The 27,376-nt window shown below is 44.4% G+C and overlaps 1 protein-coding gene and 1 long non-coding RNA gene across 3 annotated transcripts in view; one reads left to right on the plus strand and one right to left on the minus strand.

The window, feature by feature from the left end:
• Positions 1-27,376, plus strand: part of TTC28 (tetratricopeptide repeat domain 28) — a 441,985-nt gene that overhangs the window by 90,013 nt on the left and 324,596 nt on the right. The gene's annotated exons all lie outside the window — the stretch shown is intronic.
• On the minus strand, positions 25,288-25,964 carry LOC114806083. Its single transcript, XR_003754193.1, has 2 exons — positions 25,746-25,964; positions 25,288-25,493 (listed from the first exon to the last, which is right to left on the minus strand). It is a non-coding gene; the product is annotated as an uncharacterized LOC114806083 (long non-coding RNA).

Raw genomic sequence — 27,376 nt, forward strand, 5'->3', positions numbered from 1 at the left:
GCTTTAGATGAAGAAATACCTCTGATCATTTCACTACTGCACTCATCATCTTATTCTTAAGAATCTTGAAACCTTCATTTTAACCTTGTTTTTACTGGATAAGTTCCTTCTAAAAGTAGTCCATGGCCTAGTGGATAGAGCACTGTCCTGGGAGTCATGAGAACCTGGGTTCTAATCCTGGCTCTCCTACTTGTCTGCTGTTTCACCTTGGGTAAGTCACTTCACTTTTCTGGGCCTCAGTTCCTTCGTCTGTAAAATGGGGATTAAGACTGTGAACCGTATGAGGGACAAGGGACTGTGTCCAACCCAATTTGCTTGTATCCACCCCAGCGCTTAGAACAGTGCCTGACATAGTAAGCACTTAACAAATACCACAATTATCATTATTATTATTATCTGAAAACTTAGATGTATCCAGAGGTCGGAACACCAGTCGATCGATGGTATTCGTCAGTCTTGTACTGTGTGCAGAGCACTCTACTAATATTCAGTCATTCAAACATATTTATTGAGCACTTACTGTGTGTAGAATACTGTACTAAGCTCTTGGAAAGTACAATTCAGCAGCAAATAGAGACAATCCCTACCCAACAATGGGCTCACATCTAGAAGAGAAAAAAGTCCATAGCACCCTGTATTCCCAGGCTGTTTCCCATCCAAGTACTAACCAGGCCCGACCCTGATTAGCTTCCGAGCTCAGAGGAGATCGGACGTGTTCAGGGTGTCTGGCCGTACCATACTAATACAACTGAGACATTATCCTTATCCATGAGTAGCTTACAGCTTAGTGGGACAGGTAAAACAACCACGATCTCTGCTTAGGCACGTAGAATAATCCTTACTAAAGATGGTCATTCTCAATCTGGATCCATGATGGTGTGATTTTGGCTTGTGATATGGGGTATCAACCTTTTTTTTTTCCTCAGGAAACTCCCACCTTTGGTATGGAATTAATATCTTTCTTTATAAGTCTTCTTGGAAAGCAACATGGTGAAGTGGATTGAGCATGAGCCTGTGAGCCAGAAGGTCATGGTTTTACTCCTGTCTCCATAACTTATCTGCAGTGTAGCCTTGGGCAAGTCACTTCACTTCTCTGGACCTCACTTCCCTCATCTGCAAAATGGGGATTAAGACTGAGAGCCCTATTCGTTCATTTATTCATTCAATCGTATTTATTGAGCGCTTACTGTGTGCAGAACACTGTACTAAGTGCTTGGAAAGTAAAATTCCAAGCAACAGATGTGGGAGAGGGACTGTGTTCCACCTGATTAGTTTGTGTCTACCCCAGTGCTTAGTACAGTGCGGGGCATGTAGTAAGCACTTAACCAATGCCATAATGATAATAATGATTATTATTCTAATAGTCATGGTTAGGCCCACCACAAGAACCTTCACAAAGAGCGTGTCCTTGAGAGATCGCTGTGGTTTCTGCCTGACTGGAATTTGAGAGAATCTACTAGATATCAGCTGGCATGGTTATCTTTGAATCTGAGTTGGTAGTTTCATATGATGATGATGTCCCTCTGACTCCAGGCCCCTTTTATGTTGATACTTCTCTTGCTCTGGCCCATTCTTTCAGGTGACATACTTGCATCGGTTAACTGACGGTATTTATTGGGTGCCTTTTGTGTAAAGAGCACTGGAGTAAGCTCTTGGGAGAGTACAACAGAAGCAAAAGGCATGATCCCTTCCTGCAAGAAGCTTTCAATTTAATGGAGAATAAAGGCAAACCTCAGTGATTTAAAAATCTGGGAGCAGGAGGAAGAATGAGAGATACTGGAAAATATCATGAGCCTGCCAAGAGGAAATAGTTGAAAAATAATCAATTGAGGTTTTTTTTTAATGGTACTTGTTAAGCGCTTACTATGTGCTAGACACTGAACTAAGTGCTGGGGTAAATAGGAGCTCATCAGGTTGACACAGTTCCTGTCCCACATAACAGTATTAATGATGGTATTTGTTAGGTGCTTACTATGTACCAAGCACTGTTCTGAGTGCTGGGGTAAATAAAGGGTTATCAGGTTGTTCCATATAGGTCTCACAGTCTTAATGCCCATTTTACAGATGAGGGAACTGAGCCCCAGAGAAGTGAAGTGACTTGCCCAAGATGACACAGCTGACAAATGGTGGGGTTGGGATTAGAACCCAGGTCCTTCTGGCTCCCAGGCCCATGGTCTATCCTCTAGATGCTGCTGATTCTCATTTTCTTTTTCAGAAATCAGAAAAGAGGAACTTGTGAAGTTTTATAGCTTTTCTGGTTGAATATGATTGTTGGAAACAGAGATACAGAGATGTGGTAGGGATGTAAAATTTTCAAGTAGTCTATAAAATTGGAAAGAATCTTGTTGAAGACTGTAAAGGCTGCAATATCAAGCCATTCCAAACTCTCCCCCGCTCCCAAGTTGATCTTTGGCTAAGTCTAAAATGGCTTCCTAGTGATGTTGGCCTAACTCTGTCCTGGGCAGGAAAACAAGGAAATGAATAATACTGTAATAATAATAATAATTATAATGATAATAGTAAGTGTTAAGCACTTACTATTGGTTTAGCAGTGTTCCTAGTACAAGGGTAGATACAAGTGAATCAGGTTGGACACATTCCCTGTCCCACATGGGACTCACACTCTTATCCCCATTTTATAGATGAGGTAACTGAAGCCCAGAGAAGTGAAGTGATTTGCCCAAGGTCACACAGCAGACATATGGTGGAGCAGGAATTAGAACCCAGATCCGTCTGACTCCCAGGCTGGTGCTCTATCCACTAAACCATATAGTTGTTATTTAGGCATGAAGTCTTCCAAGATAGAGAAGACATGAATTCCAAAAGGAAACATGGAAACGTAACACAAAGACGAAAGGACATAAAATTAAAAGGGGGAGATGGATAAAACACCAATTTCCTATATTGCCTCACCACCTGTGTTACCTGACTCTTTAAATTTACTGTGTAATAAAGTACCAGATTGAGACTATCACTTTTTTTATTTTAATTTAATGAAGATGGCATGTCAGCGTGGTTTTCATTCTAAAATGGGCACATGAAATAAAAAAAGGATTCCTGATAATTCCCCTCAGTTGTTTGCATTTGTGTGCAGAGATCTTTTCTGAAGAACTTCAAAAAAATGATCATGGAAAGAATATAAAAACCAACATTTATCAGAGAAAATGCCTAGCTAGGGAGAGCAGGAAAGGACACTTAGGAATGCTCTTTTCTTTTAAGATTTTCTCTCCATGCATGGTTCTTGCACTTGGATTTGCACCCTTTATTCACCCCTCCCTGATCCCCATAGCTCTGAAGTACGTATCTGTAATTTATTTCTATTAATGTCTCTATCCCCCTGTAAACTGTAAGCTCACTGTGGGCAGCTCTATTGTACTCTCTCATGTGCTTCATTCAGTGCTCTGCATAAAGTAAATGTTCAATAAATTCAATTGATTGATTGCTTTCTACTCCAGATAAGACCTAGTTGAGTGACAGTGCTTCAAACAAATAGAATTAGATTTGAAATCACATGATCCCCAGTGTCATCACTTTCTAAATTCTTATGAATCAATTTAGTGCACTTAGTTTATTTTCATTAGGAATATTTCCCTCCCTAGTAGCCTTTGGACATGAAAGGCTTGCCTTAGGTTATTTCCTCAGAAATTAGCTGCTCAAATCACCACCCCCCAGAGCACTGTCGTATTCTGTAAAGGTAAATTTCAGAGTTCATGGGAAAATGAGTTTAAATTAAGATAGAAGATAATTTAGTTAGATATGAGGAAAACCATTGTGCCTGCGAAGGTAGAAAAAGGCAGCTGAAGGGTATTGTGGATTCTCTCCCTGGAGAACTTTATGTAAACAAGAGATACATCAGTTTGGGATTGTTTAGTTCGGGATGAAAAGAACAAAGGGCATCCTTGACCAGATATCTTCTGGCTCCGTGATTGGAACCAAGCTTTTTCCCAGCTGTGTTTCCTGAGTTGCTCTATCTCGTCTATCGATCCGGAGCTCAATCAATGAGAGTCAAAGGTTAAATTCAGTCTCTTTGTTCAATATCCCCTCAGAAGTGACAAAATATTTCAGTCAAACACTTCAGGATTGGTTATTAAAAATGTTTCATAACAGGCCGGATTAAGTATTTGACAGGCGATAGCCACAGTAGCTAAATGTTGCTCCCCAGATCATGGCACCAAGGCCAAATTGGTGCCAAGGTCTGGGAAGAAGACTGTCTTTCTTCAGAAAGGTTTCCCAATATATTGTTATAGTGTGCTTGTCCAAGCGTTTAGTGCAGTGCTCGGCACCCAGGAAGCACTCAGTAAATACTACTTGATTGATTGATGGATTGATCCTGGACCACAAAGGTAGTGCTTCCAAAGATCTGAGAGAGCACCCACCAGTGATCCAAATACCTTGTCATCCCGTGGCTCTGTTCTTCAAAGGGATTAATCCAGGCCGGAATCTAGAGGGCTTTACCCCGTGATAGCATTTTAGACGTGGTTGCCAGTCAGTCCTTGATCTGCCAGACTTGGTGTTTTCGGATTTTTATCCTTAGCTGTACTACTTTGCTTACATCTGTCCTTAATGCTTTTCATCCAGCTTTTATTAAACCGTTGGACTTTTACCGCTGCTTTTGAAAAGTGTTAGCTGCCTGATTTAATATCCCCTGCAAAATTTGATGGGCATTCTTTCAAATCCCGCAGCCAAGTTATAAAGGTATTGAATTGAGTGGGCGCAAGCATTTTCGTTACTTTACACAGCCTCCCAGATCAAGACTACTGACGGGTAATAATAATAAATATGGTACTTGTTAAGTGCTTACTATGGGCCAAGAACTATTCTAAGTGCTGGGGTAGATAGAAGTTAATCAGGTTGGACACAGTCCCTGTCCCACGTGGAGCTCATGCTCTTAATCCCCATTTTACAGACGAGGTAGCTGAGGCCCAGAGAAGTTAAGTGACTTGCTCAAGGTCACACAGCAGTCATGTGGCAGAGCTGGGATTAGAACCCAGGTCCTTGCTGACTCCCAGGCCCATGCTCTATCTACTGCCTTCTGAGGCAGTGGCGTACTCGGGACCTCGATTTCCGAGTATGTCGAGGAGGGTACTATAGTCCAAAGCCTTACCGATCTCATAATGGACGTTCTTCCCCTTTGCATATCTTACAAAGAAACGAAAATGGTCTGACATTATTTGCCTTTCATGAAACTGCAGTGTGCTTTGTTTGCTGGCATCATATCCTTTCAAGCACTTAATACTGGGGTATTTTTTAAGCACTTAATCTTTGCCAAGCCTTGTACTAAGTGCTAGGGTGGCTACAATGCACTTAGACTAGACCAACGTCCTAGTCACACGTGTAGCTCACAGTCTAAACGTGATCCCCGTTTTACAGATAAGGAAACTGAGGCAGCTAGAAGTAAAGTGATTTGTCCAAGATCTCCCAGCAGACAAGTGGAAAAGTCGGGATCGGAACCCAGTTTCTCTGTCTCCCAAGCCTGAGCTCTTTCCACTAGGCCACATTGCTTCTCTTGGCGCTTCTCCAGGTAGTTGTAAATTCATTGTTTAGAGAATCATTCTAGAAGTGAACGTATTATTGATTTGTTGCAGTGATATCTTCCCAGTTATAGGTGCTCAGCTGACCAGGCTGTAATTACTAGGACCATCTTTTATTCCTTGCTTAAAGACAAGCAGAATATTTGCTTTTTTTCTGTCCTCTGGGATTTCTCCTACCTTCTCTGGAATCTCAGAAATAACCACCACAGGCTGTGGGATTACAACCACCAATTCCTGAAGTACCCATGGTTTCGTGTCATTAAAGTCCCGCTGACTTAAATACATCTAGTTTTGGATTTTGGGGGATTATTTATAACGTGTCTCTTTCTATTTTATTTTAACCAAAAGGTCTTGCTCTGGTGATGGTTCATAATGGATATCTTTGTATTAAAACAAAAGGGGGAAATTCCCCAATCATCTGCTACCCACTTTAGCTTCCTGCAAGGGAATGATGTTTTTGTCTAGTTGATACAACTGAAGAACTTTTTTGGCTTTTTTATGACTTGTGCTAGCTACTTCTCTTTGCCAGCTTGAGCTTCTCTGAGCCAGATCCTCACAGTTATACCATTTCCAAATTAAAAATTGAGGAAAGAACAGCCTAAATGATCAGAGAGGTGGAGCGACTTCTTCCACGTGAGGGTAGGTTAAGAGAGGACATGACGGACATCTACAAAATCATGAAGAGGTGCTCAGGGCGAACCCAGTATTGCTATTTAACAAATGTCAAAAAACCAGGACTAGCGGGGCACTTGAAAGCCTGAAGATTGGTAGGTTTAAGACAAAAGGAAGCACTTCACACTTCAAATTTATTACCACTGGGAGTCGTGCAGGCAGAAGAAATTAATAGGTTCACGAGGCATTTGAATAATTCCTAGATGAGACAATAATGGCTTATTAGAGGGAAAATTTAGGGATCTTAGAAGGCATATTCCTGACATATGGTTGGCTGCCATATCCCTGACATATGGCATGAGTAACAATCACACCGTTCTTTCTAGCATTCTTTTCTACCTCTATGGGTGCCAGAATCTTGGGCTGGATGGATCAATGATCTGTCCCACCAGGACATTTTTCTGTTCTTAATTCCTTGTATTCCTCTTCAGTCTTCTGACCTAATTTCTTCCTTTGGAAATTTTTCCATTTTTTGTCTCTTCAGATCTCTGCAGAGCTCTTGGTTTGCCAACTGGCATCTTGAAATCCTTTTAGTGCTTCCAGTGTATGATTATGGCTTCTAACTGTGCCAGCGATACTGTCCTTTTGAAGAATAGCCCCTTTCTTGGGCTCCTTTGTATTTTGAGGCTTTCTTTACATCAGACTTTTCTTTCTCATGCTTACCTACTCATGCAGTAGGATCTGTATCCTTTAAGCACTTGATGTTCACCCCACCCTCAACACTTAAGCACATAGCCATAATTTTTCTATATTTATGTCTTTCGCCCCAATTACACTGTAAGCTCCTTGTGGTCAGGGAATGTATCCACCAACTTTGTTGTATTCACCCAAGTGCTTAGTGGATTTCTCTCTGCACACAGTTAAGTGCTCAGTAAATTGATTAATTGATTACATAGACCTTCTCAAGTAAATTTTATATATCTTGCTGCCTGCTCTCCATTTTTAAGATCTTGAATATGATCATCTTGGGATCACTTACAAGTCAGTCAGTGACTCACATTCATTGAGCACTTACTGTGTGCAGAGCACTGTATTAAGCACTTGGGAGAGTAGAATAGAACAGACACATTCCCTGACCACAATGAGCTTACAGCCTAGAGGGGGAGACAGACATTAATATATCAATCAATAAATTCCAAAGTTTTCATCCATCCTTAGATTTAGGCTACGTTTTTGAGAAGAATCAAAATGGCCCCTCAAATCCAGTTTGAAGTTCAATGGGCTACTAAATTGTTTTTCCAGGATTTGTCTTGGTTGCTATAATCCCACATCTTCACTAGCCCATCACCATGGACCCAAAGGCACTTTGGTGAGTGGACAGAAGCTTAAAATAGCCTGCTCTTCATATTGTACCACTTATGCTTTTTATTTTTTTATTTCTTTTTAAACCAGACCCACTCTATCGACGGGGACCCTTCAGTTCCATGGATAATAGCAATAATAATAATTGTGGTATTTGTTAAGTACTTACTATGTGCAGGCCCTGTGCTAAGCACTGGGGTAGAGACAAGGTAATAAAGTTGGACAAAGTCCCTGTCCCACATGTGGCTCACAATCTTAATCCCCATTTAAGGCCCAGAGAAGTGAAGTGACTCACCCAGGGTCACACAGCAGACAAGTGGAAGACCTGGGATTAGAACCCAGGTCCTTCTGACTCCCAGGCCCATGCTCTGTCCACTAGGTCATGCTGCTTCTCTAAGTATGGATCTTTAAGTGTGTGTAGATAGCTTTGTTATCTAAGGCAATGACCTCCCACCCACTTCTTCCTCTTTTTGTCTTCCTTTTTTTATCCTGAACAACCTGTGCCTATCATCCAACACTTCAGTCCAGAGTGTTGTGTTTTCTACAATGTCTGAAATTCCAGTTAGGATCCTAACTTTGGCACTACCGATTATTTTTGTACGCTCCATGCATCTGTATACAAACGTGTCAGGTACTTGCAGGTAATCTTTTTTTGTGTTCCTCCTTTGTTACCTTGTTTTCTACAATTTGCCAAATCTAGCCTGGCATTCATCCGTCAATTCTGTTCAATGCAAATTTCACTTCTGTTAGGTGTGAGATAATTACCAAACCTAATTGAAAATCCTCCACATTAGGTCTGGCATTCTCTTCCCAAAGATGTTCTTTCCTTTCCTTTTCAGATGGATTCTGTTCTGGCTCTAGGACAGGATGATTCCTAGTCTTCTTCCTGGTTGATTACACCATTGTCAAGGAATCCATAATATACTTTTAACCCCAAATGCTCAGTGACACATTTCTGTCCAAAACCTATCTGTGCTTATGGGAGCCTTTAATAATAATAATGATGGTATTTGCTAAGCGCTTAGTATATGCCAAGCACTGTTCTAAGCACAGGGGTAGATACAAGTTAATCATTTTTTCCCACGTGTGTCTCTCAGTCTTAACCCCCATTTTACAGATGAAGTAACTGAGGCACAGAGAAGTTAAGTGACTTACCCAAAGTCATACAGCTGACAAGTGGCAGAGCAGGGATTAGAACCCATGATCTCTGACCCCCAAGCCTATGCTTTTTCCAAGAAGCTACGCTGCTTCTCCTTCAAGTTAGTTAAGTCGATGAGCTAAGTTAACTTGGAGATAGATTTGACTATATAATAGCTTGACAATTTGATTCTGTAATAGCTTGAAGCCTTCTCTCACTCTTTTAGGTCAATCAGTTGAGAGAAGCAGCATGGCCTAGATGATAGTCTGGGAGTCAGAAGGATCTGGGTTCCAATTCCGGCTCCACCTCTTGTCTGCTGTGTGACCTTGGCAAGTCATTTCACTTCTTTGGGCCCAAGTGACCTAGTCTTTAAAATGTGGATTAAAACCCTGACTCCAGTGAAGGAGATGGACTGTGTGTCCATCCTGACTCCCTTGTATCTACCTCAAGGCTTAGAACGGTGTCTGACACATAGTAAGCACTAAATGAATCAATCAATGGTATTTATTGAGTGCTTACTATATGCAGAGTACTATACTACGCACTTGGGAGAGTACAGTGCTGCAGAATTAGCAGGTGTGTTCCCTGCCCATCACGAAGTTACAGTCTAGAAGAGGAGACAGACATTAAGATGAATGAATAAGGATAATTTATAGATAGGTATATAAGTGTTGGGTTGAGGGTGAGGTGAATGTCCAGTGTCCACAGGTCACAGAACCAAGTGCAAAGATGATGCAGGTATCTCTAAATAATCTTTGAAAGTTATTTTTATCTCTGAGGTACTTTATTTCAGGAATGCCAGAGAGAAAGACCAAACTGATGAAGGAACTTAAGAACATTTCAAAAAGTGCAATTACTATTGTAAGCCTACTGCCTTGTCATTTCGGAGGAAGTTATGATCTGGCTAAAGTTTGCAGATTTCAGCTGCTCAGGAGTCAACTGGATTTATTTAGGGGAAAAAAAATGAAGGTCAGCTCCCTCATTTATTAAATCTTTGGTTTTTTCTTTTGGGTTTTTTTTTTTTTTTTTGGACTCTGATTTGGTGACTAGATCTTTATTTCCATATGCTTAATCAATGGGTACTAAGATTATCCTGGTAAAAGATAGTTTTTGCCTCCCTTCAAAATAATGGGAAGTTATTTGATCATCAGTGGTATTTACTGAGCACTCTCTGTGTACTGAGTACTGCACTAAGCACTTTGGGAGAGCATGTTCCCTGCTCACACAGAGCTTTGATCCTATTGAATATTAGCTCTTGATTTTTCTATCTGTTACCAACTTGTCCTAGCTTCAGTCATCCCTATTTCAGAGGAATTGGGGAGGAAGTTGTTTAACTGTCTTGGAAACATCTGTGTCCTTCAACTTAATTTGAACCCTTTTAATCCAACTTCAGGTATGAGTTTGTAATAGAAACCATGTTGGCTTCAAGAACAACAATTTTTCTGTGGAGTAGAAATTTGATAATTGTTTAATTATTGAGGTCCCTTTATGTATCTTCAGAAACTGAATTTCCTTTTAATAACAAAATTCATATTTTTGAGCATTTTCTCTGTTCATTCTTCTTCTGGGAACATTGTAATCAGGTAAGTGATTAAAAACTAATAGAACCAAGTATAAGGATTTCTTGAGGAAGTGATTATTGATCTTCAGAAATATTGCTCTTTTTAATTTACAGTTTTTGAATAAAATCATATTTTTCATTTCTTATGATAATAATAATGTTGGTATTTGTTAAGTGCTTACTATGTGCCGAGCACTGTTCTAAGCGCTGGGGTAGACATAGGGGAATTAGGTTGTCCCACGTGGGGCTCACAGTCTTAATCCCCATTTTACAGATGAGGGAACTGAGGCACAGAGAAGTTAAGTGACTTGCCCACAGTCACACAGCCGACAAGTGGCAGAGCTGGGATTCGAACTCATGAGCCCTGACTCCAAAGCCCATGCTCTTTCCACTGAGCCACGCTGCTTCTCTTATGGGGGTAGGAGGTTTTGAATTTTTTGTTTCGAATGATGAAATATTACAGGTGTGGCGAATGATCCTTTCTTTCCATAAAAAATGAAAAGTTTAAAATTCTGGTGATTTCTGAACTCACTTAGAAGCCTGGAAACAAAAAATGATGAAGAAAACATCTGGGGAGTATTTGGAGTTAAATATTTCTTCTTTCTGAGAAATTTGTAACCAAGAATTGAATTTAGCCTCTAGTCAATCCAGCTGAGATTCTCCCTTACTCTAAGGCCAAGTTAGGCCTCTACTTGATAAAAACAAAGGAGCATAACACAGTGGATAAAGCATTGGCCTGGGAGTCAGGAGGTCATGGGTTCTAATCCCGGCTCTGCCACTTGTGTGGTGTGTGCTTGGGCAAGTCACTTGACCTCTCTCGGCTTCAGTTCCCACATCTGTAAAATGGGGATTGAGACTATGAGTCCCATGTGTCCAATCTCATTACCTTGTATCTACCCCAGCGCTTAGAACAGTGCTTGGCACATAGTAAGTGCCCAACAAATTCCGTTATTGTTGTTGTTATTCTCATGATTCCTCTTTTCCCACCTCAGTTTGAATAAGACACGTCACCCAGTCGGTCCTCTTTACCTTTTGCCCTTTTGTCTGTGACAGTCTTGCTGTGTATATCACAAAGTTGTGGCCGTAAGGGCAGAGGTAGCAGGATAAGAATGGCTACTGAGGAATCTCAGGAGGTGAGAGACAGTTAGATAATTAGAAGGAAAGGCAAAGAAAACAGTCAGACACACACACACAACACACACAACACACAAAGTACTCCAATGGGACAGAGAGTGATGCATAGGGAGAATGTCAAAAGTGATACCGCACCTCTCCTTGGTTTTCCTCCTCTGTTGAAGATCTCTCAGGCTAAGCCAATGGGACTAGATCCAGGAGACAGAAACGTGAACCCAACCAAGTTTAGGTAGTCTGGTGCTCCACTTTCAGGGAACTTGTGATGAGCAGCATGGTCTAGTAGATGGAGCATGGGCCTGGGGTCAGGAGGACCTGGGTTCTAATCCTGATCCACCACTTGTCTGCTGCGTGACCTTGGGCAAGTCACTTCCCTTCTCTGGGCCTCAGTTACCTCAGCTGTAAATTGGGGCTTAAGACTGTGAGCCCCATGTGGGACAGGGACTGGGTCTAACCTGATTCTCTTGTTTCTACCCCTGGGTTTAGAACAGAGTTTGATATATAGTAAGTGCCTAACAAATACCGTCATTATTATTATTAATCTAGTCAAAAGAGCACAGAACTGGAAATCAGGAGAAAGGTGAATTTCGGCTCCGCCGTTTGCCTGCTGTGTGACCTTGGGCCAGCCATTTTAATTCTCTGGGCCTTGGTTTCCACATCTGCAAAGTGGCGGTTACCTACTGCTCTCTATCTGGAGACTTTGAACCCCTTGTGGGGCATGGACTGTCTGAAGTGATTATAGTGCATCTACTTGCTTACTACAGTGCTTGGCACTTCATAAGTGCTTAACAAAATACCACAATTATCACTCTGCTGCAGCTCCCTAGACTGATCAATCAATTGGTCATATTTGTTGAACCCTTACCATGTGCAGAACACTGTACTAAGCTCTTGGGAGAGTGCATTACTAGAGAGTTAGCAGAACTGTTCAATGCCCGTAACAACTTTCTGGTCAAAACTAAAATCCTAGTCCCTGTGAATGGGAGCTGTTTTGGCACCAAGTATTTTTAATGCAGCCTGCTTGGAGATCGAGGTTGGGCTGGGTTGTGAATTTCTGTGCAAGACTCCAGCTCTGATACTTCTCCTAGTATCAGCATCAACATAGGACTGGACTTCTTCTTAATACTAATCATAATCCAGTGTGGCCTAGTGGATAGAGCACGGGCCTGGGAGACAGAAGGACCTGGGCTCTATTCCCGGCTCCACCACTCGTCTGCTGTATGAACTTGGGCATATCACTCAACTTCTCTGGGCCTCAGTGACCTCTTCTGTAAAATGGAGATTATGCCCGTGAGCCCTGTGTGGACATGAACTGTGTCCAACCTGATAACCTCGTATCTACCCTGGTGCTTAGAAAGGTGTTTGGCACATAGTAAGCACTTAAAAAATACCATTAAAAAAAATCACACACAATAATAGTGGCATTTGTTACTAGGTGCCAAGCCCTGGGTTAGAGAAAAATCAATCTATTCCATCACAGTCTCTGTCCCACATGGGCTCACAGTCTAAGAAGGAGGGAGAATAGATACTGAATCCCCATTTTACAGATGAGGAAACCGAGGCATGGAGGCCCTCCCATTTCTCCAGCATTCAATTTCTGGTGCTAGGTTCTCCCTCTGGCATTGTGCAGTTGTTCTTTAAGAAACGGGAAAAGGTGTGGAAGTTGATACCTTTTCTTCTTGATAATTTGTGTGTAGTCTTCTTATCACACAATCTTAAAAGGAGTCAATATTTGTTCTTTGTACTAATATGCTTGTATAAACAATGTCAGCTGTTAAGCCTGTATGAAAACTGTACTGGCTGACAAAATGGCCATCAGTAAATATTTTTGAATATAATGATAATACATCTACCCTTCAAGAAGCTGGCATCTGAGGTTTTTTCTGTGAATGACAAAAAGAATTCCGGTCTCATTGTGTTCTACTTGTATTTTTGTTAGGTTTCATACAGAGACTTTTATGTTAGTGATTGCTCACATTGAGTTTGAAAAGGGATTGCCTTCAAAAACACCCCTTGCAGTAGCTTAAATTATAGGAGTCAGAGTGTTTGACCTACTGTTTCACCCGTTTGCCCTCGTGACAATGAGAATATCTAGTAGCTTTTTACACGTCGTCCAGATAGGCTGCTCTCAGGTTAACTAAAAGATGGATGTTTAGACAGCTTCACTGAACACAACCTGTCAGTTTGGCAGTTCTATTCCTGTGTCTCCTTTTTCTCCATTTTTCTGTTTTGACATATGACATTCCAGCTTGCACCTCCGCAGTCATTCATCTAAGACTTTTGAAGCAATTTGTAATCTTTTGTTCATTAAGCTTGCGAAGATCAATTCCTCTTCCACTATAATACATCCTCCTCTTGAGTAGGATTTTTATGGCAGTTGAGCATCATCCATCTTACATATTGGCTCCCTTTGCCCCTTTCCATCCAGCTTGGATTCTTCACTTCTCCAAAACTCACCTTCTGACCAGTCCTCCCTCATGACTTTCCCGCCTCCAACCTCTCACTCCTGCTGTTTCCCTGACCTGAAACTCCCCACTTTTCCTTCCCCTCCCCTCTTGTCCCCACCCCAACCAAATCTACCAGATCCTATTTGTCCCATCATTAAAGCCCTCTGAAAAACAAAAACAAAAAACCCACCTCCTCTAGAAAGCAGCCCCTGATTAATTCTCAGCATCTCAATCATGTCAAACCAACACCCCTTAACACTTATATACTTCTGTCCTACCTCAGCACTTCCCCTCTCAAGATTGCACCTGGGAGAGTTTCCAGTACTCTACCGGTCTCAGCTTTGGGAGGAAGAGTCAAGCAGAGGCATATCTACAACATTCCTAGCTTGGCCAGTGGCTAGCGAAGGGAAGGCACTCTGCTGCAAGTCAAAACTCTCATGGGCTGGGAAGCAGCGGCGTGGGAGAGATTCGAGGACAGAAACTCAAGTTTACTGCTTGGAAGAGGCAATGGTAAACCACTTCCGATTTTCTAGAGAAGCAACGTAACTTAGTGGAAAGAGCACAGGCTTGGCATTCAGAGGCCATGGGTTCTAATCCTGCCTCTGCCACTTGTCTGCTGTGTGACCTTGGGCAAGCCACTTAACTTCTCTGTGCCTCAGTTACCTCATTTGGAAAATGGGGATTAAAACTGTGAGCCCCAAGTGGGACAACCTAATTATCTTGTATCTACCCCAACACTTAGAACAGTGCTTGACACATAGTAAGTGCTTAATAAATACCATAATAATAATAATAATATGAAGAGAACTCTATGGATATACCACCAGAATGATTGGAGGTGGAGGTGGGGCATTTTGGGAGAGAAGTGTTCATGGAGTCTTTATGAGTCAGAAATTACTTAACAGCACAGGACAAAACAAGACCTCAGAACTTGGATATTTGCTTTATATATATATAGAGAGAGATAGATATAGATATCTATTAATATAACAATTTAACAGAGTTGGTAGACACATTCCTTGCCCAATTATAACATGCCTTGTTTCTGTTGTTTTTCCCCAAGTGCTTGATATAACACTTTGCTCTCAGTAGGTGCTCTCTAAATTCCACTGGTGGTGACAGTAGTGGTGAGAGGAATGCCCTCCTTCTTAATTTCTGACAGACAATGACTCTCCCCTCCTTCAAAATCTTACTGAAGGTACATCTCCTCCAAAAGGCCTTCCCTAACTAAGCTCTCCTTTCCTCTTCTCCCACTTCCTTCTGTGTCACCTTGACTCGCTCCTTTTATTATTCCTCCCTCCCAGCCCCACAGCACTTATGTCCATATTTGTAATTTTATTTATATTATCTCTGTCTCCCCCTCTATAAGTTTGTTTTGGGCAGGGAATGTGTCTGTTATATTGTTGCATTGTACTCTCCCAAGCATTTAGTATAGTGCTCTGCTCACAGTAAGCGCTCAATAAATCCAGTTGACTGACTGGTGGTGATGATGATGATGATGACTCCTTTGCCACAGAACAGAACCAGAAATGACAGCATTAATGTCCTTAATATTACTGAAGCATGACCTGGGTAGTCATCAGCTTGGTTGGATGTTTTCTCCAGAAGATGGTCCACTCTGAAGTATAGCCCCCATGTCCATATCTGTAATTTATTCATTTATAATGTCTGTCTTCCCCTGGAGACTGTAGGTTTATTGTGGGCAGGGTTTGCATCTGTTTATTGTTGAAGTGTACTTTCTCAAGCACGTAGTACAGTGCTCTGCACAAGATAAATGCTCAATAAATACGACTAACTGATAAATACAACACCCCAGATATGGCCCCGAGCTAGATCCTGTCCCACTTGAGGAGAAAAACTTATTTAAGTGTCACGTTTAGCTTCAGAGTATAAGGGGAGTTTTCTTTCCAGGACTTAACTAAACAGGATCATCCCCTAAGGGGAAAAGCTAGATAGTTGCTGTGAATTCGTATCCTAGTCAGAAATAATTGTACCTTACAAGATGATCTGCTTAGCGAGATTACACTGAAAACATTTTTAGGCTGTGCAGCCACGACTTGCCCCCAAACACCAGTGCTGCCCCTCCCACAGTCAGCTCATGTGGCCTTGTGAAGATATATAAAACCTTGGGGTTTGGGGTGACCCCTAAAAGTAACTACAATTCCTGAGGGAGGTCAGCCAGAAGGGGGAAGAATCCACCCCCTTCTGGTGCCGGCACCGCTACCCAACACACTTAAGTGACCGTAGTCAGTTTTTACAGAGCCATGGGGAGTTGGCTGTGTTCCTTTCTCCCTAGCTATTTTGATGAATATCTGCAAGCCGCCCAGGATCAGTGTGGCAGCAGCAGGAGGCAGAACTGGGTATCATCCATCTCCATCTGTCACAGCTGACACCCTGGTCCTGGTGGGGACCGTCATGGGGGATTCTGCTTGCTTCCTCCAATCGCGCTTTAAGAGAAGATCATGTTTCTGTTAATCTCGTTTTCTTCGTTATGACAGTCGAGGACGTAGTGAGGTACAGTTTAGAATGTTGCCTAAATTAAAAAAAAAGAAAACACAAATGAACAATGACAAAAAAAACCCCTCCCAGTTTTTGACTGGATCCTGAGCGGGAAATTCATTTTGCCTGACGACCGAGATGTCGAGGTAAAAAAAAAACCCTGGAAACCAACAAACAAAAAAACCTCCTGGTTTTATGACAGGATACTGAGTGGGAAATTCATTTTGCCCGATGACCGAGATGTAGTAAAGCGATACGGTGACACATTGATAAATGGTAAACTTTGCAAAAAGTTTTTTCAGCCATCCCTCAAAAAGAGGCAGTTAACAGCTTTCTTTAAATATATCTCCAGGGCACTATCACAAGGCCCATGGATGTAGCTGCCCCTCAAAGATGATGAGTTTTTTGGAAGGATGGACCGTTTTACTGTAGACTATTATTTGCCCACTTCTGTTCCGGAAATTAACCCACTTCCTCTTGTATCATGTGAGCCCCAGGCAGGACAGGGATTTTGTCTGACCTAATGGACTTGTACAAGCCCCAGCAGTTGGAACAGTGTTTGACACATGGTAAGTGCTTAACAAGTACTGTAAAATAAGCAATTGCCAATATTCCTGGTGAAAAACAGTAGCTCTCTGTTCTTCAGGACTCCCTCCATCAACCCCCCACACCCTCACACACCCTCATAAACCTTGATATCGTACATGGATGTCACTGTGCCCAAGGGGAATGCAGTCACACCTACATATTTGTTTAAAGGAAAAACTTCCAATGTTTATTAAGCTAGTCTTCACCTCTAACCTGAAACTTTTGCTTGCAGTCCCTACAGATCATGCCATACTTTTGATTTTTTTCCAAGAGTTTTTAAATAATTTATTTTCAGCGTTTGGTCACCTCAATTGTTGTGCAGAATTGGAGTCCAAGTGTGTTAATGGGTGAAAGCAGAAAGAAGCCTTAGATTTCTTCTTGTTCTTTATGGTATTTGTTAATTGCTTACTATTTGCCAGGCACTGCAGTGTGGCTTCGTGGAAAGAGCACGGGCTTGGGAGTCAGAGGTCCTGGTTCTAAACCCGGCTCTGCCACTTAGCTGTGTGACTTTGGGCAAGTCATTTAACTTCTCTGTGCCTCAGTTACCTCATCTGTAAAATGGAGATTGACTATAAGCCCCATGTGGGACAGCCTCATTACCTTATATCTACTCTGAACAGTGCTTGGCACATAGTAAATGCTTAACAAATTGGGAAGCAGCGTGGCTCAGAGGAAAGAGCCAGGGCTTGGGAGCCAGAGGTCATGGGTTAGAATCCCAGCTCTGCCACCTGTCAGCTGTGTGACTGTGGGCAAGTCACTTCACTTCTCTGGGCCTCAGTTACCTCATCTGTAAAATGGGGATGAAGACTGTGAGCCTCATGTGGGACAACCTGATTACCCTGTATCTACCCCAGCGCTTAGAACAGCGCTTCCATTTATTTGCCATTGTTTTGAGAAGCAGCGTGGCTCAGTGGAAAGAGCACGGGCTTTGGAGTCAGCGCTCATGAGTTCGAATCCCAGCTCTGCCACTTGGCTGTGTGACTGTGGGCAAGTCACTTAACTTCTCTGTGCCTCAGTTCCCTCATCTGTAAAATGGGGATTGAGACTGTGAGCCCCACGTGGGACAACCTGATTCCCCTATGTCTACCCCAGCGCTTAGAACAGTGCTTGGCACAAAGTAAGCGCTTAACAAATACCAAATACCAACATTATTATTATTAACTTCCTGCTGTCTCCGTTTCTTCATGTGCGAAATGGAGATTCAATATTATTATTGTTGGTGTTACTACAGTGTGGCTGCCGGTACTATATTAAATTTAAGCAGAACAATAGCAGTTGGTAAGGAGGACTTAAAAAGAAAACACAGAGGAAGTATTTGTGCTAATCTGAGTGCAGGCACACAAGTTCAGAAACAGAGCCAAAATGTAACACTTAATTTAGCAAAAACGTTATCTTTAGGAGGAAAATTCATAGCTGAAACACCAGTACAAATTCTGACAGTTTCTCGAGTAGCCCACATTCTCAAGCATGAAAGTGATTTCCCACAGCCCTCTTATGTACAAACTTTCTGAGAAGTGAATTGTTCATTATTATTTGTGAGCCGTTCAAATGTATTTCCAGTAAAAAGAGCCTTTCCCCATGAATTACAAAGATACGTGTATTTAGCCTTCAAGGTACAAGGGATTCCAATGCTAGTTGAGAGAAAGAGAGAGAGAACCTTCAGATACAAAAATAATGCAATTAAAATGAGGTTTTTATGTTTTTATTATTGTGAGTTGACTTAGCTGTATAGGTTAGTGTGTGACTGATAATCCTTTTCGCATTAAGTGTATGTAAAGAATTTCTTACCCAGGATGCCTGACATTGTTGGCTACATGGACTCGCAGGGCATTTCCAGAGCTGCTCTGGCCTTTTCAGTGATGAAGTGGTCAGTGCCCTTTTAATTAAATTTTCCTCCCATCGACAGGATATGTGCTTGAGATGTTTTTCCAATAGTGGTGACGGGTTGTGCCGAACCATCCCCACTCCCCCACCCATTCCCTCGGTGACCAGTGACATGTATTACAAGCCAGATGACCAAGACTAAGAAGGCAAGTTGGAATCTTGAAGCAGAATATCTCCATGTTCCTTCCCCAGTGGCAGACACCACTGTGCCCTTGGCCATTTTTGATTCTGCTAATAACCGTGACACTATTTTCTTTAGGGGGTCTTTGCAGTTAATGAACTACAATATTGAGAAGCAGCATGGCCTAGTGGATAGACCCTGGGCCTGGGAGTCAGAAGGACCTGGGTTCTAATCCCTGCTCTGCCACTTATCTACGGTTTGACTTTGGGCAAGTCACTTCACTTCTCTGGGCCTCAGTTACTTCCTCTAGAAAATGGGGATTAAAACTGTGAGCCCCATGTGGAACCGGACTCTCTCCAACCTGACCATCTTGTATCTACCACAGCACATGGGGGGGCACATAGTGAGCGCTTAACAAATGCCATAAAAAAGTATACTGCTGGCCTAACGCAGAGTTGGAGTGCCCAGAAAGAGCTTGTTGCAGTGGTGAAGTAAGGATAATGAGAATTGAAATTAGGAAGCACTGTACACCAAACGGGGAAACGGAGAGACACATCCATCCACTAGACTGAAAGCTCTTTGTGGGCAGGGAATATGTCTATCAACTTTGCTATATTATGCTCTCCCAAGTGCTTAGTACAGTGCTCTGTGCAGTGCTCATTAAGTACCATTGATTAATTCAGCACAACAGACCAGACCTCCAGTTCAGCCGGGGTAGTATTTTTTGGTGGTTGTTGTTTGCTGGGGAGCAGGGCGGAGCAAGTGGTTGCTGAGGGTCCTGCTCCCACTGTATCTGGATTTCTCAGAAAGCCTATGGAAATCCCATCATCAGCACATATTCCCCCATGACAGTGACTGAAAATGAAAAAATAAAGCTTCTATGAAGAACTGGATAGAAGCATTGGTGCATCAGTGTGGCCTAGTGGAAGGAGCTTGAGACAGGGAATCAGGAGACCTGGGTTCTCACCTGGGTTCTGCTACTTCCCAGCTGTGAGCCTCTAGGTAAGTCATTTAGCTTCTTTGTTCCTCAGTTTCCTCATCTGTAAAATGGGGATGAAGTACGTGTTCTTTTAGGCTGGAAGCCCCAAGTGGAATAGGAACTGTGTCCAATCTAGTGAGCTGCTTGATACGGGAGATTTCCTCGCTCACCATGGTAGCAGTGGCAAAATATGGAGAATAGAAATTGCATCCCATAGAACCGATCAACAAGGAAATGGTCTTTTCTTCCTCAGCTTGTGATCTGCAGCACTATTTTCTGCCTTCTGAATTAGTGAAGGAGATCCTGGATGTGCCTAGGATCTAATCAGTGGTTCCTCATTGATTATACAACTGTGGCAAACTGGAAGCTCCTCGTGGGCAGGGATCATGACTGCCAACTTGATTAGACGGTGAGCCCATCATTGGGCAGGGATTGTCTCTGTTGCTGAATTGTACATTCCAAGCGCTTAGTACAGTGCTCTGCACATAGTAAGTGCTTACTCCAGTGTCTTGAACACAGGAAGCGCTCAAGAATTAGGATTGGTCGATTGGCAGAAGGACCGGTATGGTGTATAAGTCACTGACTGTCCATCATCTGGTGTGCCCCCAAACTCTCCCTGGATCCCAAACTGCCAAAAGAGTTCAGCCTGGGCCCTCCAAGAATGGTGATCTTTGCAAAGAGCTCTGGTGAAACATCTCAGGATGTTTAGGATACGTTAGGATACATATGATTTTCATAGGTGTACATACTAGCCCAGACCTCTCGAAGAGAGGGATTTAGAGTGGAAGTTAGAGGAAGAATGGAACATCAAACACATTTCCTTGTAAATAGTGAAGTGCAGTAAATAGTAAGCAGTATCTAGACTATGAAGACATAACTAAAAGGTACTTACTGTTTGGGTGTAACTGATTTGCTGCTCAGAAAAGACACATGGTAACTTTAACGTTCAAGCACTTTTTCAATTTCAGTGCAAGGTATTTATTTCTGCTCTACTGAAGGGAGATTTCGGGACAAATGTTTCCTGATTTGCAGTCAGTGGCCCAGGCTACCACTCTGCTTGAATATTTCCGCCTCGAAGAGAACCATCTGAGGCCAAATAATACAGTGTGGTTTCGAAACATCGGCCTTGCAGGGAAACAGCCTGAGTGTATTTAAAAAGCTATCAACAGAGCAGGTGTATTAATTTAACCAGCTCGTCTGTAAATATCCTATTGTAATTACCAGATTCAGTTTGGTTTAAGAAAAAAATATTAAGACTCGCGGGAGAGAATATTATCTCACCACTTATGGTTCTCAAGGTAATTCTACTTTATTGACTGTTATCTGACTCAAGTGAAAGCTAAAACACCTCTCAGCAGATTGCAGTGACAAAGGGAATCGCCACTGAGGACGAGAGGAAGAGAGTCAAGGGACATCCAGGAATGTTTGCAGCGAACAGATTCTCTGTTCTAACGCTGACTTGCCGATAGCGCAATTCCTCCGTTTATGAAATGGGGATCATGAAATCAGTCAATCTATCACTGACATTACGAAATGGGGATTATGAAATCAATCAGTCCATCAGTGGTATTTCTGAAGAACCTACTGTGTGCAGGGCGTGGGAGAGTATCTCAGAGGCAAGAAGACATTGTCCCTGCTCTCCAGGGGCTTACAGTCTTAGAAGAGGAGAGAGCCTGAAGTAAAATGATGTACAAATAGTGGGAGCAGGAGGAAGAAGAATATAAACAGATGATTTAATGTTCCACAGGCTCGTGGGCCTTCACTGTATGGAAAGCTCCTCGATGTATTAGAAGTCTGTATAGAAATGCAAATTGGTTTTATTTCAACAGATTCCTTGTCTTTTCCTCAGTGGAATTGGCAGTTTTCTGGTTAGGATGTCTGGTTGGTTATTTTTTCCCCCTTCTGCCTTGGAATTTGGTGGTTGGGAGATGTTGCTTTGTTTGCTGCACTATTTTCTAGCCTGGAACTATTCCCCACATATTTTCTTCATGTTGTGAGCAGGGCACCATCTTCAGGGGGTGGGTCAGAGGAAGTCACAGCCTTCACGGTCTTCAAGGGGGTCCCATTTGTCTGTTCCTAGGGTACCCATCCCAACCTCTGCATCCTAGTATCTTGTCTCTCATCGGGTCTTCCCTCTTCCGTGACTCTCCAATGGACTGGGTGACTTTGGGCAACTCGTTCCATCCCTAACCCCGGGAGATAGCCTGAAGGCCCTGCAAGCAGCCTTTCATCAATTAATCGTATTTAGTGAGCACTTACTTTGTGCAGAGCACTGTACTAAGCATTTGGGAAGAGTACAGTAGGGCAATATACCAGATGCATTTCCTGCCTAAAAGGAGCTTACAGTCTAGAGTGGGAGACAGACATTAAGATAAATAAATAAATTACAGATATAGACTTATGTGCTGTAGGGCTGAGGGAGCGGAGATGAATAAAGGGAGCAAGGCAGGGCAATGCAGAAGGGAGTGGGAGAAAAGCAAATAAGGGGCTAGGGAAGGCCTCTTGGAGGAGATGTGCCGTCAGTAAGGCTTCGAACTGGGGAAAGGGGGAGGTGAGGAATTGTCGGATATGGAGAGCGGGGGCCATCCAGGCTAGGAGCAGGACGTGGGCGAGAGGCTGGTGGCAAGATGACGAGATCAAGGTACAGTGAGTAAGTTGGCATTAGAGGAGTAAAGTGTGCGGGCTGGGTTGTAGTAGGAGTGTAGCGAGGTGAGGAGGGAGCGGGCAAGGTGATTGAGTGCTTTAAAGTTGATGGTAAGGAATTTCCGTTTGATGTGGAGGTAGATGGGCGACCACTGAAAGTTCTTGAGGAGTGGGGAATCATGACTGAACATTTATGGAGAAAACCATATCTGGGCAGCAGAGTGAAGTGTGGATTGGACGGAAGAGAGACAGGAGGCCGGGAGGTCAGCGAGGCAGCTGATGTGGAAACCAAGAAAGGGTAAAATAAGTGCTTAGATTAATGAGGTAGCAGTTTGAATGGAGCAGGAAGGGTGGATTTTAGCAATGTTATGAAGGTTGAACCCACAGGATTTAGTGATAGACTGAATATGTGGGTCGAAGGAGGAGTCAAGGATAATACCAAGGTTATGGGCTTGTGAGACAAGAAGGATGGTGAGGCCGTCTGCAGTGATGAGAGAATCAAGGGAAGGTCAGGGTTTGGGTGGGAAGATAAAGAGTTATGTTTTGAACAGGTTAAACTTGAGGTGACAGCAGGACATCCAAGTACAGATGTCTTGAAAGCAGGAGGAGATGCCGGACTGCAGAGAGGGAGAGAGGTCAGGGCTGGAGATGTAGACTTGGGTATCATCTGCATAGAGGTGGTAGTTGAAGCCATGGGAACAAATGGGTTCTGCAAGGGAGTGGGTGTGGATGAAGGATAGAAGGGGACCCAGAACTAAACCAGGCCTTGCTTTCCAGGAGGTGTGATTTGATAAGAGTTTGAATCCATCCATCAATGGTATTTATTAAGTCCTTACTGTGTGCAGAACACGGTACTAAGCATTTGGGAGAGAACAGTGCAGCAGAGTTAGTAGAAACATCTCTTGCCCACAGTGAGGTCACAGTCCAGAGCCCACCTTACAGTCCATGCTTTGGAGGAGGAGAGAGTGGTGATCTGGTGTATACGAAGGGGGAGGAAATTCCAGGCCAGGGCAAGGACATGGGGAAGGGGTCCCTGGTGACATAGATGAGATCGAGGTACAGTGGGTAGTTTGATGTTAGAGGAGCGAAGTGTGCGGGCTGGGTTGTGTGACCACTATAATTTGTTGTCCTAAATTCTTCAGTCATTTACTGTAGTAATCATATCATTCCAAAGCCCTCTGTTCAGTGTGCCTGTTTTCCAGGCTGAGAAAATGATCTGCCCTTGGGTTGAAAATGTAAAGTTGGCACCTATATTTGTAATTGGAGTGTGGTTGCAGGAAGAGAACACTTCAGTTCAGAGGAGAAAACTTCCAACCTCTTTACCAGCACAAAAAGCAACATTTAACAGGGAAATTTAGGTCCTGCTTGGAACTCCATGGAAAAATCTTGAAGTAGGGCCTGTATAAATTTAGGGACAAAATGAATGTAATCAAAGAAGGATGAAGTCATGGATCAGTGATGTTGAGATGAAATAATTTCCCACCTCGGAGATGAGTTAAACGAGGCAACACAGTAGTGATGGTGATATTTATTCAGCACTTACTATGTGCCAAGCATCGGGCAGAATCAAGATAAATTAGGTTGGATGCAGTCCCTGTTCCACGTAGGGCTAACTCACAGTCTTAGAGGGCACAAGATCAGATATTTTGTGTCCATTTTACAGGTGAAAAAACTAGCACACAGAGAAGTGAAGTGTTACCCCAGGTCACAGGGCAGGCATTCGAAAGATCCAGAATTCAAACCCTGGTCTCCTGACTTACAGTATCGTGCCATCTCTGCTAGGCACCGATTAGATTGGACTAGAAATGGAAAATTCAAAATTAGACAAGTTTACGCTATTTAAATAGTAAGAAAAAGGAAACGAGATACTGAGAATAATATGTTCACAAGTCTTTTCAATGAGACTCATCTAATTTAGTCAGATCTCGATAAGAAAACGTTGCTGCAGTATCCTAAGAAATAATCTTGTGGACATGAATGGCCTAGTGGATAGAGCTCAGGCCTGGGCGTCAGAAGGACCTGGGTTCTAATCCCAGCTCCACTGCTTGTCTGCTGTGTGACCTTGGGCAAGTCACTTCTCTGGGCTCAGTTCCCTTCTCTACAAGATGGGGATGAAGACTCTGAGCCCTATGCGGGACAGGGACTGTATCCAACCCGATTTGCTTGTGTCCACCCCAGTGCTTAGTACAGTGCCTGGCATATAGTGCTTAACAGATACCATTTTTATTATTATTTATAACCACTGTGTGTGATTTCTCATAGATTGTAAACTCCTTGAGGGCAGGGATCATAGCTACACATTCTGTGGTACTCTCCCAAGTGCTCTGCAGAATGTTGTATCCACAATAGGCATGCTGTAAATACTATTGATGAAATGATGGCTTGATTTCCTGCACATAGTAAGTATTCTAGAAATACCACTGATTGATTGTTTGATGCCAGGGTGCAGGAAGGAGAAGTAGGCTTAATACCCTCATCCCCCTCCCCCCCCAACACACACTTAGGGTTGAGAGGCAAATCGTAACAAATAATAGAAGTGCGATCAATTAACTTTGATTTCCCCTCAGAAATTCAGTTGCAGAAGGAAAAATAACTGAATGCTTCACAAAATGGAATACTGACCAGGATTCCCCCGAAGTAGGCAAAGAGCAGATCATCTTTTCCATCTCTACCAGCTTTTGCTTCACCAACTCCAACATTTTACGAACAGTTTTTAGAAAACATCCGTCGTGTATACCCTAGCCAGATCGGGCTTTGAAAAAGTCAGGAAGAAAATAATGGGAGGGTCTCCTTTTGGGTAAAAACCCCTTCCTTGTTTTTATTTTGCCCGGATTTCCCCCAGTCTCCCTGGTAGTTGACATAAATGGGCCTATAGAAATGATTTCGTATTTTCCAGATGGTTGTATGCCCGGCGTCTTGGAAGTAGCATCACCTGATCGCAGGGCACTAAGACCCAGGAACCACTTGGCATGTGTAGCTGGAGCCGGCCAGCCTAAGCTTGGGAAGGGAAAGGAAAGGAAAGGAAGGGAAGGGAAGGAAGTCATTAGTGCGGACCGAGGCAGTAGAGTTGGATTCTTGCAGGATTTCCTCCAGTCCTTCCCCTCTAAGGGTCCTGGGAATCACCCACCCACCCACGGAGACACACACTCGCTTGCTGCTCTCCATCTCCCGCTCTCACTCTCTCTCTCTCACACACACAGACACAACTACCGGCACACAAACCAAGTTTGTGTTTGTGTTCTTTTTTACCCCCGTATCCAGTATCTGGAGGGAAGCGAAGGCAATCCGGAAAGGAGCCGCTCCTCTTTGCCAGCCCCCAAGAAGGAGGAGGCCGCCGGCGGGGGAGAAGCGGCTCCGTGCGGTTTGCAGACCTCGGGGATTTACTCCGCTCCATTTTTTCGCGGGGCGGCGAGGTCCTCCCAAGCCCCCCACCCCCAGCGAGGGGCGGGCAGGGCTCGGGGGTCCGGCGGGGGCCGTCGGACAAGAGGACTCGGCCGGAGGACGGTTGGATGGACCAAGGGAGGCGGGGAGGCTGCTCTGGTTGCTCTTGCAGCTCTTGTTGCGCTTGCAGCTCTCGTTGCTCTTGCAGTTTTTGCAGCTCTTGCATCTGCAGCTGGGAAAAGAGCGGCTCCGTTTTCCTGCCCCTGCCTTGAAGGAGGAGAGTGAGCCCGGCCCCCCTCCCCAGCCCCCCGGTGTCCGGTGCCCAGCCGGAGAATGCCCCGCCGTGGAGTTCTCGTGGTCACCCCCGGGACGCCCTAAGGGGAAAGCTTTTGGCCTTTTTTCTTTCCCTTGTTTTTTGGCTCTTGTTTTTTTTTTTTTCCTTTCCGATGGCATTTTGCAGCCGCCTCTCCGACAACTAAGGAGCAGGAGGGGAGGGTCCCGTGGGTGCCCCGTGGGTGCCCCGTGCTGGGCTCCGGGCCCCCGGGGCAGGAGCCTCGGCGGGCGGCGGGCTGGGCCGGGCCGGGCAGGGGGTGGGGGCGGCAGCATGACCCGCGGCCGCCGGCCCGGTGCCCCCAGCCCCCAGCCGGACCCTTGATGCCCCCCGAAACGCCTGCACAAATATGATGAAATGGCAGCCCCGGAAGAAGGTAAGGGACCCCCCCCCCCCCGTCGGGACTGGAGGGAGAGGGGCAAGGGGGATGACCGTCCGGCCGGTCCTTACGGGCGGCCCGAGCCGGGGTCCCGGGCCTCGACCTCTCCCGCAGGTGGGCGGGCACCCCTCTCCCCTAAGGGGTTAATGCGGCTGTCGGCGGCTCCTCCAGGACCCCGCTGGGGGGCGGCCCGTACCCGCACAACCGGAGCCCCCGCACGGGGCCCGGGGACCCGGCGACACGGGGGACAGGGGAGGGAGAGGGGCCCGCCCGCAGCCGCCCCGCGGGGGACGGGGGCAGCCACGCTATTGCCTAATATGGCTCCTTTGTTGGGAACAGACTTTTGGGGGGGGGGGGAGAAAAAGGGGGAATAAAAACTAAAGCCACCCAACGGCTCTGTCCAAATAAAGGGCTGTCGGTCCCAGAAATGCCGTTGGCAAAAGCGGGGCGGCGAAGGTTTTGGGCCGGTCCCTGCCCAGGCCCAGCGGCCGGCCTGGTGCCCAAGTGGGCCGGGGGCGCGGGGAGGGGGCAACCGGCCCGGCACCGCCGCTCCACGCAACAACACTCTTCTGGCAGCCGTTTTTATTGACATTCCTCCCCGGGAAAATAGAGCAAACTCCTCTCTTGGAAGCCTTCTTCCCTCTCTCCCTCCTCCTCCTCCAGTCCCAGGCCCGGCCCGCCGGCAGCCTCGTCGGCGACAATCATCTGCTCCAATCGGCCCGACCGGCCCCTGCTTTCTGGGTGACTGCGAGATGCTTTTCCCCCTGGGCAGAAATCGGAATCCTCGTG

The sequence above is a fragment of the Ornithorhynchus anatinus genome, chromosome 21 (genome assembly GCF_004115215.2).
Source record: "Ornithorhynchus anatinus isolate Pmale09 chromosome 21, mOrnAna1.pri.v4, whole genome shotgun sequence".
Classification (NCBI taxonomy): domain Eukaryota; kingdom Metazoa; phylum Chordata; class Mammalia; order Monotremata; family Ornithorhynchidae; genus Ornithorhynchus; species Ornithorhynchus anatinus.